Below are 9735 nucleotides of genomic sequence, written 5' to 3'. Positions count from 1 at the left end.
CACTCCTTTCTTTCCAGAATTTCCCCTGCAGCCTTGGACTCTGCAGTAGCTCCTGTTCGACTGTAAATGACCTTTGTCGGGTGAATTTCTGAGATTTTCACAGCACAAAGTGTCTTCTGACTATTTGTGATCATCCATGGGCATCCCCGCCCCCATCCCGTCCGTATCCCATGGCCAAGGCCACCATGACCTCACTGACTAGGCGTTCGGGCCCAGCAGGCAGAGCTCACCACTGCCACGCACCATGCACCACGGCATAAGGTTCCTTGCTCAGTACAATGGCCTGATTTTGTACATGGATGATCATAAAGCTATCCTTCGGGGGAAGTTTTATTGTTTGGATTCTTCTGGTGTTTGGGCCTTACTGTGGCTGAACGTGGCGTCATCTCGGATCTAGGGAGCGGAGTTGACCGTGCCCGCCTCGCTGGGTCGCTGAGAGACTACAGATGCTGGGGCAATGCCTGCCGAAAGTACCACGGCTCTTGGCACGTACAGACTCACAGTAGATACTCTGCCCTCTCTTCCCACCCTCCTGAGCACAGAGGGGTATGTGGCCCAGAACAGGGTTCCCCAAATTGTGTTCTGCCCATCACTTTTAGGACCCAAGATAATGTGTGTAAACACATACGTTTGGGAAATTCCTGCACCATACCCTTCTCTCGGAGTTTGCAATGTGCATTTTGGCCTGTTGGAGGCTCAGAGAAGCTTAATTTTCTTTAACTAAAATCCCCCAGACGCACTGAACTCTTACTGTGTGTGATGTATCCACCCCTGAACCAGTAGAAATCCTTGATCTAGTCAAGCACAGGAGGCCAGGCAGAAGGTCGGAGGAAATAGAAGTTTGAAGACTAAAGAGATGCAGATGTTGGCCACTAGCTGCTCATAAAGCAATCGTAAGGGTGGCGTGGGACAGCATCTGTGCGAGGCCCCGAGCAAGGCCAGCCGCTGCTGGTTGAGGCACTTTTGCCCTGGAAGGGCAAGGGTTGGGGATGGGTGAGGGCTCTGGGAAACCATGAAGTCCTGTTCTGCAGGTTCACACCGTGAGCTAAACGCCAGCTCCGGGGCAGCAGAAGCAGCTCCAGAAGAGCCTTCCCTGCCTAAGGCCACTGCCCACACCGTGGTGTCAGGTGACGGGAGACGCAGGCAACCCCAGACCTCTGTGGGAGGCTCCAGCACTGTGCTGTCGACCTGATGGAGAGGCCTGGGATGGCTTCTCTTTCTCCCTCGAGGTTTTCTGATTCTCCTGGGAAGTGATTGGCTGTCTTTCTGGGATCCCTGTGTTTACTGAGATAAATTAATCCTTGCATGATCTGCTTAAGAGGAGGTAACTCCAGAGTGTGTGTCTGCCCAGATCCCAAAGCCTCTGAGAAGAAAAGCAGAGCGTTTCAAAGCAGCCGCAGGGAGACTGAAGTGTAAATGTGGTGGCCCTTCGCCTGCTGGAAGGTTAAGCCCTGTGGTGTTTTATAGGCAGAGTCATAAATAGTCATAATCCCTCTCTTGGGTCGACTTAAAAGCCTCGGGGACAGACAAAACTCAGAATGAAACACAGAATTGGAGGTTCAAACATGTCTAGGGAAATCCTCCTCGTATGAGACAATACCTACAGATCACTCTACATCCTCAATCTCAAATTCTCCTTTTCTACAATGTAAATGCAACAAGTCCACAGACGTTGCATTTCAGTTATTTCCATAACCTGATCCACAGTCACAGAGCTTTTTTGATCTGGGTCTAGTCTAGCTGCTTCACTGAATAACTCTGGATGACAAATATTTTCTCTGGTCTTTGCCCTTGTAAAGTGATTTGTTGTTATAAAAGGTATCTTACTGTGGATCTTTAGTTTCGAGGGCAGGAACTAGGGCACGTCCTTGAGGCTGTGGGCCCTGCTCTAAACCCCAGTTTCTCATGTGTGAAATACTTGATTTTGGATTTCTGGCCCCCGGGAACTGTGAGAGAATATTTTCTTTTGTTTTAAACCACCAAGTTGACGGGAATTTGTCTCAGCAGCCCCAGGATACGAATCCAGCCCTGACGTGGGGGAGATGTGGGTTTGTTGGAAGAACCGAGGGAGGACCTGTGAGCAAGGGTAGCCTCAGATGAGTGTGGGCGTCGGGGTCCAGACCACAGGAGGTCTCGGAGACCCTGGGGGGAAGTCTGGGTTGTTTAAGTACAATGAGAAGCCACGGGAACATTGGAAGCAGGAATGATAATGACAGAGACCGTTCCAGGGAGGAGAGGGAAGCGACGCGGGGAAGCTGATGCCAGAGCAGGAGTGAGAGATATCAGCTGCCTGGACGAGGCTGGTGGAGGAGATGAGGGGAAGCCCATTAGACCAAGATGTCTGGGGGAGAGGAAGTTGACAGGACTTGCTGACGGATTGGATACAGTGGTAGAAGAAAGGAAGAAACCAAGGGTGAGTCCTAGGTGTCTGGTTCAAGTTGAAGGAGTGGATTGTGATGAAGCCTAGAGGGAAAACGGGTTTGGAGCAGTGGAGGGGGTCAAGAGTTCTTGACATACATACACTATTGATACTATGTATGGAATGGATAACTAATGAGAACCTACTGTGTAGCTCAGGGAACTCTACTTGGTGCTCTGTGGTGACCTAAATGGGAAGGAAATCCAGAAAGGAGGGGGTATGTGTATACGTATGGCTGACTCACTTTGCTGTACAGTAGAAACTAATACAATATTGTAAAGCAATTATAATCCAATATAAATTTTTTAAAAAATTCAACTTGGAACATGTGAAGTCTGAGATGGCTGTGGATTGTCCAGAGAGAAACGTCAGACAAGTGTCCGAATATACAAAGCCGCAGCTCAGGAAAGACAAAGGCTAAAGACATAGTAATTAAGGAATCACTCTAGAGTATATAAAGCTTGGGTCCCCAAGGGGGACACAGAGAAGACAGCTCAGAACTGAACCTTGAGAAATACCAAGAATTAGAGATTGGGAAGAAGATGATCCAATAAAGGAGACAGAGGAAGGCCAGTGAGATGGAGGGAAAGCTCGGAAAGGATGCTGTCCCAGAGGCCAAGGGAGGCACGTGTCCACAGTAGGAGGTGTGCTCAACTTCTACACATGCTGCTGAGACGTTACATAAAACAAGGCCACAGAACTGTCTTTTTGATTCAGCAACACGGAGATCCCTAGAGACCTTGCCCAAAGCAATATCAGGTGAGTGGTGAGGGTGGACACCAGATTGGGGGGTGGAAGAACGTATGACTCACAGTAAATTCCAGATGGAATGAAAGGGAAAATATAATAACAAAACTATGAAAATATTGTAAGCAAATACAGGAGAATTTTTTTTATAATCTTGGGGTAGGAAGGCTTTGAAAGAAACAAAATCAAAACACATAAAAATGAATACATTTGACTGCACCATCAATAATTTAAAACTTCTATATGATAAAAAAAAAAGCCATACACAAATTTTAGGGGAAAAGTGAGCTATGGATTTTGATATGCAAATATTGTATATTTACAACATATAACTGAAATGGGATTTGTATTCAGAATTAATAAAGAATTTCTATGAGTCAATAAAAAAGGATAAATAATCCAATAGCAAAATTGGCAAAAGAAACAAAAAGGCATTTCACAGAAGAGGAAAACCAAGTGGGCAATAAATATATGAAAAGATGTTCCAATTTGTTAGTGATCAATCAATAAAGTGATTGGGGCTCACTTTATTAGTCCCCATATTCATATTGTACTGGGGACTGGGCATTCTCAAACATGGTTGGTCATGGTGGGAGTGTAAATTGGTACAGCCATGGAGGGCGATTTGGCAACATCCATTTACAAAATCCACTTTGTATAATATGCCCTCAGAAACACATGTGTGTAGAAGGTGGTTTACTGCTGCACTTGTAATAGAAAAATGCAGCCAGGGAGTCAGCTTTCCTTTCTGGAGCTCTGGGCCCTCTTGCAAACTCACGCAGAATTCAATTCCTTGAGGTTGTAGGACTGAGGTCCCTGTTTTTTGCTGGCTGTCAGCTGGGGGCTGCTGTCAGTCCTGGAAGCTGCCCACATTCCCCGGCCACATGGCTCCCTGTCAACATGGCAGCTCACTTCTTCAAGGCCAGCAGGAGACTCTCTCTCTTCAGGAGCCCTTGGAGTCTTAAATTACATGGTGTATTCAAGGGAGTGACCCTCCCATCAGGCAAGAGTGGACCCCCTCAAGGAAAGTATTAATAAAATCATGGAACTTATTCTGGGCTGGTGTGAAGTAAAGAAGCGCCTTTGATGATTTCGGTTGTTCATTTTATTTCGTAAGAGATCAGAAGATACTCAGTTGTGCGGTATCAGTACTCGGTGTCTTTTATCTTCAACTTCTAAAAAAGATCAACTTATAGATCCCAACGCTTTACCTTTTGATCAGACCAAGGGCTAATCAAAATGAGCTATACTGAGCTACGAGAAAACACAATCCCTGAAACACTAAGCTTTCTGCTAGATCGCTGCCCTGCGGCCGCTTGTACAAACATTTCCGAAGCTTCCTATCTCCCGCAGAGCCCAGGGAAATGCTGTCAAAAGCAAGTTGTGCAGGGGTTTGCAACCGGGGTTTTGTTTTTCTTCTTTTCCGATGTGGATAAGCTCATGGATGATGTAGGCCTTGATTAGGACTGAATAGGACCAGCAGTAGAAATGTATATATATAGGCCCAGGCTTTCCTGCAGAGTTTGTCCTCTTTGGAACTTTCACAGTGGAAAATAAAGGTATCCCTCTTCCCGCTGTTCCCTGTGGCTACAATAACACAAAGCTGTGTTCTTTGGACACTTTTTGCTTCCCCAGCAGTCCATAAGAGATTTCCGCTTTGTCATTAAGCCACCATCACCAGCAAATTGTTTTGTCAGTTGGCCAGAACCTCTAGATATGCCAGCATCACGTTAGCAGGAAACTCCAGCTGTGTGTGTGGAGGTGGGGTGGCCGTGCCTTAAGGAAAGTTTCATTTTTGTTTCAAGTGCTCGTCATCTTTTATTGTGTCCAACAACATCAGATGAAAACATATCCAAGGGTGTTTCTACATCTGGAACTTAGTCATCCTGCTGAGGGTAGTCAAGGTGACTCCAGGGAATAACCAGGGAAAAGGATCAGGAAATCTTTCTGAGAGCCAGAGAAGGAATTCTTCATTGGACCAAGATGCTCAAATGATCCTGTGTCAAACCCACACATGCCCTGGGAATAATCAGCCTCCATGGTGGCCCCAGTGCTCTTCACCTTTTCCAGCTGTAGTTCATGCACTGTTCATTTCTGTAGACCTGGGCCCTGCCCGGCATCTGCTCTGGCAGGAAGTGTATATGAAGTCTAACCAAGACCTGCTGATCCGCTGTACTCAGATCATTGGTGCCTGCCTGTGGCTTAATTTGCTTAACTCTCTGGACCCCCCTGTGTTCTTGGCCAGTGCTTTCCTCCTAGTCTTTGATTTTGCTTCAACTGTCGAAACTCTGGCTCAACTACACTCAAGATCAGCTATGCTCTGACACTCTGGATCTTGGTTCAATCACCTCTACTCTAGCTTGGTTTTGTTTGTTTGTTTGTTTGTTTTTTAATTTAAGCTTAGGGTCTGAGTTGTGCACTGCTTATGATTGTCTATGGTACTGAGATTGTGATTTCTTTTTTTAAATTTTTATTTATTTTATTAAAAAAAAAATTTTTATACAGCAGGTTCTTATTAGTCATCAATTTTATACACATCAGTGTATACATGTCAATCCCAATTGCAAAATTCATCACACCACCACCTCACCCCCCCGCCACTTTCCCCTGTGGTGTCCATACATTTGTTCTCTGCATCTGTGTCTCAATTTCTGCCCTGTAAACCAGTTCATCTGTACCATTTTTCTAGGTTCCACATGTATGCGTTAATATACAATATTTGTTTTTCTCTTTCTGACTTACTTCACTCTGCATGACAGTCTCTAGATCCAGCCACGTCTCAACAAATGACCCAATTTCGTTCCTTTTTATGGCTGAGTAATATTCCATTGTATGTATGTACCACAACTTCTTTATCCATTCATCTGTCGATGGACATTTAGGTTGCTTCCATGACCTGGCTATTGTAAATAGTGCTGCAATGAACATTAGGGTGCATGTGCCTTTTTGAATTATGGTTTTCTCTGGGTATATGCCCAGTAGTGGGATTGCTGGATCATATGGTAATTCTATTTTTAGTTTTTTAAGGAACCTCCATACTGTTCTCCATAGTGGCTGTATCAATTTACATTCCCACCAACGGTGCAGGAGGGTTCCCTTTTCTCCACATCCTCTCCAGTATTTGTTGTTTGTAGGTTTTCTGATAATGCCCATTCTAACCGGTGTGAGGTGATACCTCATTGTAGTTTTGATTTGCATTTCTCTAATAATTAGTGATGTTGAGAAGCTTTTCATGTGCTTCTTGGCCATCTGTATGTTTTCTTTGAAGAAATGTCCATTTAGGTCTTCTGCCCATTTTTGGATTGGGTTGTTTGTTTTTTTAATATTGAGCTGCATGGGCTGTTTATATATTTTGGAGATTAATCCTTTGTCCATTGATTTGTTTGCAAATATTTTCTCCCATTCTGAGGGTTGTCTTTTCATCTTGTTTATAGTTTCCTTTGCTGTGCAAAAGCTTTGAAGTTTCATTAGGTTCCATTTGTTTATTTTTGTTTTTATTTCCATTACTCTAGGAGGTGGATCAAAAAAGATCTTGCTGTGATTTATGTCAAAGAGTGTTTTTCCTATGTTTTCCTCTAAGAGTTTTATAGTGTCCAGTCTTACATTTAGGTCTCAAATCCATTTTGAGTTTATTTTTGTGTATGGTGTTAGGGAGTGTTCTAATTTCATTATTTTACATGTAGTTGTCCAGTTTTCCCAGCACCACTTTTTGAAGAGACTGTCTTTTCTCCATTGTATTTCCTTGCCTCCTTTGTCATAGATTAGTTGAACATAGGTGCGTGGGTTTCTCTCTGGGCTTTCTATCTTGTTCCATTGATCTATATTTCTATTTTTGTGTCAGTACCATATTGTCTTGATTACTGTAGCTTTGTAGTATAGTCTGAAGTTAGGGAGTCTGATTCCTCCAGCTCTGTTTTTTTCCCTCAATACTGCTTTGGCTATTCAGTGTCTTTTGTGTCTCCATACAAATTTTAAGATTTTTTGTTCTAGTTCTGTAAAAAATGCCATTGGTAATTTGATAGGGATTGCATTGAATCTGTAGATTGCTTTGGGTAGTAGAGTCAATTTCACAATATTGATTCTTCCAATCCAAGAACATGGCATATCTCTCCATCTGTTGGTATCATATTTAATTTCTTTCATCAGTGTCTTATAGTTTTCTGCATACAGGTCTTTTGTCTCCCTAGGTCGGTTTATTCCTAGGTATTTTATTCTTTTTGTTGCAATGGTAAATGGGAGTGTTTCCTTAATTTCTCTTTCAGATTTTTCATCACTAGTATATAGAAATGCAAGAGGTTTCTGTGCATTCATTTTGTATCCTGCAACTTTACCAAATTCATTGATTAGCTCTAGTAGTTTTCTGGTGGCATCTTTAGGATTCTGTATATATAGTATCATGTCATCTGCAAACAGTGACAGTTTTACTTCTTCTCTTCCAATTTGTATTCCTTTTATTTCTTTTTCTTCTCTGATTGCCGTGGCTAGGACTTCCAAAACTATGTTGAATAATAGTGGTGAGAGTGGACATCCTTGTCTTGTTCCTGATCTTAGTGTAAATGCTTTCAGTTTTTCACCATTGAGAATGATGTTTGCTGTGGGTTTGTCGTATATGGCCTTTATTATGTTGAGGTAGGTTCCCTCTATGCCTACTTTCTGGAGAGTTTTTATCATAAATGGGTGTTGAATTTTGTCAAAAGCTTTTTCTGCATCTATTGAGATGATCATTTGGTTTTTATTCTTCAGTTTGTTAATATGGTGTATCACATTGATTGATTTGCGTATATTGAAGAATCCTTGCATCCCTGGGATAAATCCCACTTGATCATGGTGTATGATCCTTTTAATGTGTTGTTGGATTCTGTTTGCTAGTATTTTGTTGAGGATTTTTGCATCTATATTCACCAGTGATATTGGTCTGTAATTTTCTTTTTTTGTAGTATCTTTGGTTTTGGTATCAGGGTGATGGTGGCCTCATAGAATGAGTTTGGGAGTGTTCCTTCCTCTGCAAATTTTTGGAAGAGTTTGAGAAGGATGGGTGTTAACTCTTCTCTAAATGTTTGATAGAATTCACCTGTGAAGCCATCTGGTCCTGGACTTTTGTTTGTTGGAAGATTTTTAATCACGGTTTCAATTTCATTACAGGTGATTGGTCTGAATAGATATATGTATATGTATAACTGATTCACTTTGCTGTATACCTGAAACTAACACAACATTGTAAATCAACTATACTGCAATATAAAATAAAAATTAAACTAAATTTTAAAAAAGACAGAGTCAGGATAGCACCATAAAAACATGTAGTCCTGCTGACCACATCTTGTGTGACAATAGCTGTTAAAATAACTGTCATTCTGCAGCATTTCTGAGTTTAAAGAGCACCTTTAAAAAAAATTTTTTTAAACAGTAATCAGAATTAATTAATTAATTAATTAATTAATTTGTTTATTTATTTTTTGGCTGCACGGCTTGTGGGATCTTAGTTCCCCGACCAGGGATCGAACCTGTGCCCCTGCAGTGGAAGTGGGAGTCCTAACCACTGGACCGCCAGGGAATTCCCCCTAAAGAGCATCTTCACATCTCATATTTAATTAATTCCAAAATGGTAAGATATATTTTTAACATATATTGTAACACTTCTGAAATCTCTGTGCATCTTGCAGTCAGTATTTTGCAATCACTATGGGCCAGGTGTCAGTTGTTACCTGTTGTCATTGCTTCAGCTTTGAAAATGCCACATCAAAGTCGACAGCATGGGTGGCAGCAGCCTGGAACAGTCCCAGGGATAGTCCTCTCGTAGTCCCTGGGGGCCAAATTCCTTGGTAGGGGTGGAGGGGAGGGAAAGATGGTGCATCAGATGGGTTTGCCGACTCTTAAAGGAGAATTCAGAAGAAGGCAAACTCTAAATAATTGTGGAGCCACCTTAGGAAGTCAGTACCACTGGCTTTCAGGTCTTTGATGGATTCTTTTAAGATGCACTGTAGCATTAAACTCTTCATGGCACAGAGGAGAGTTTATGTAGTGAAACACAGCTTTCAGTGACTCTGAGTTAAAAAGCCATTTGGAAGAGTATGAATGTGAAGATGTTTCTAATTTATTTCTCTTGGGTTTTCCTTTTTATTGTGGCATGTATATTATAAAACCGGTATCTAAATAAGACTAAAACAGCTCTTTTAAGACATATAAGATAAAAATTCTCCATGAAGGGCTTCCCTGGTTGCACAGTGGTTAAGAATCCACTTGCCAATGCAAGGGACACAGGTTCGATCCCTAGTCCAGGAAGATCCCACATGCCACGGAGCAACTAAGCCCATGCGCTGAAACTGCTGAGCCTGCACTCTGGAGCCCACGAGCCACAACTACTGAGCCCACGTGCCACAACTACTGAAGCCCACACGCCTAGAGCCGGTGCTCCACAACAGGAGAGGCCACTGCAATGGGAAGCCCATGCACTGCAACGAAGAGTGGCCCCCGCTCGCCACAACTAGAGAAAGCCTGCGTGCAGCAACGAAGACCCAACGCAGCCAAAAATAAATAAATAAAATAAATAAATTTATTTAAAAAAAATT

The 9735-nt window shown here is 42.6% G+C and overlaps 1 long non-coding RNA gene across 1 annotated transcript in view; it reads right to left on the bottom strand.

Annotated features, from left to right (window-relative positions):
* LOC309654921 overlaps nt 1-9735 on the bottom strand; it is a 307887-nt gene that overhangs the window by 200010 nt on the left and 98142 nt on the right. The gene's annotated exons all lie outside the window — the stretch shown is intronic.

Source organism: Balaenoptera physalus (genome assembly GCF_965194825.1).
Source record: "Balaenoptera physalus genome assembly, chromosome: 2".
Lineage (NCBI taxonomy): Eukaryota > Metazoa > Chordata > Mammalia > Artiodactyla > Balaenopteridae > Balaenoptera > Balaenoptera physalus.
The sequence above is the reverse complement of the archived record's forward strand: the minus strand, read 5'-3'. Positions and strand labels throughout refer to the sequence as shown.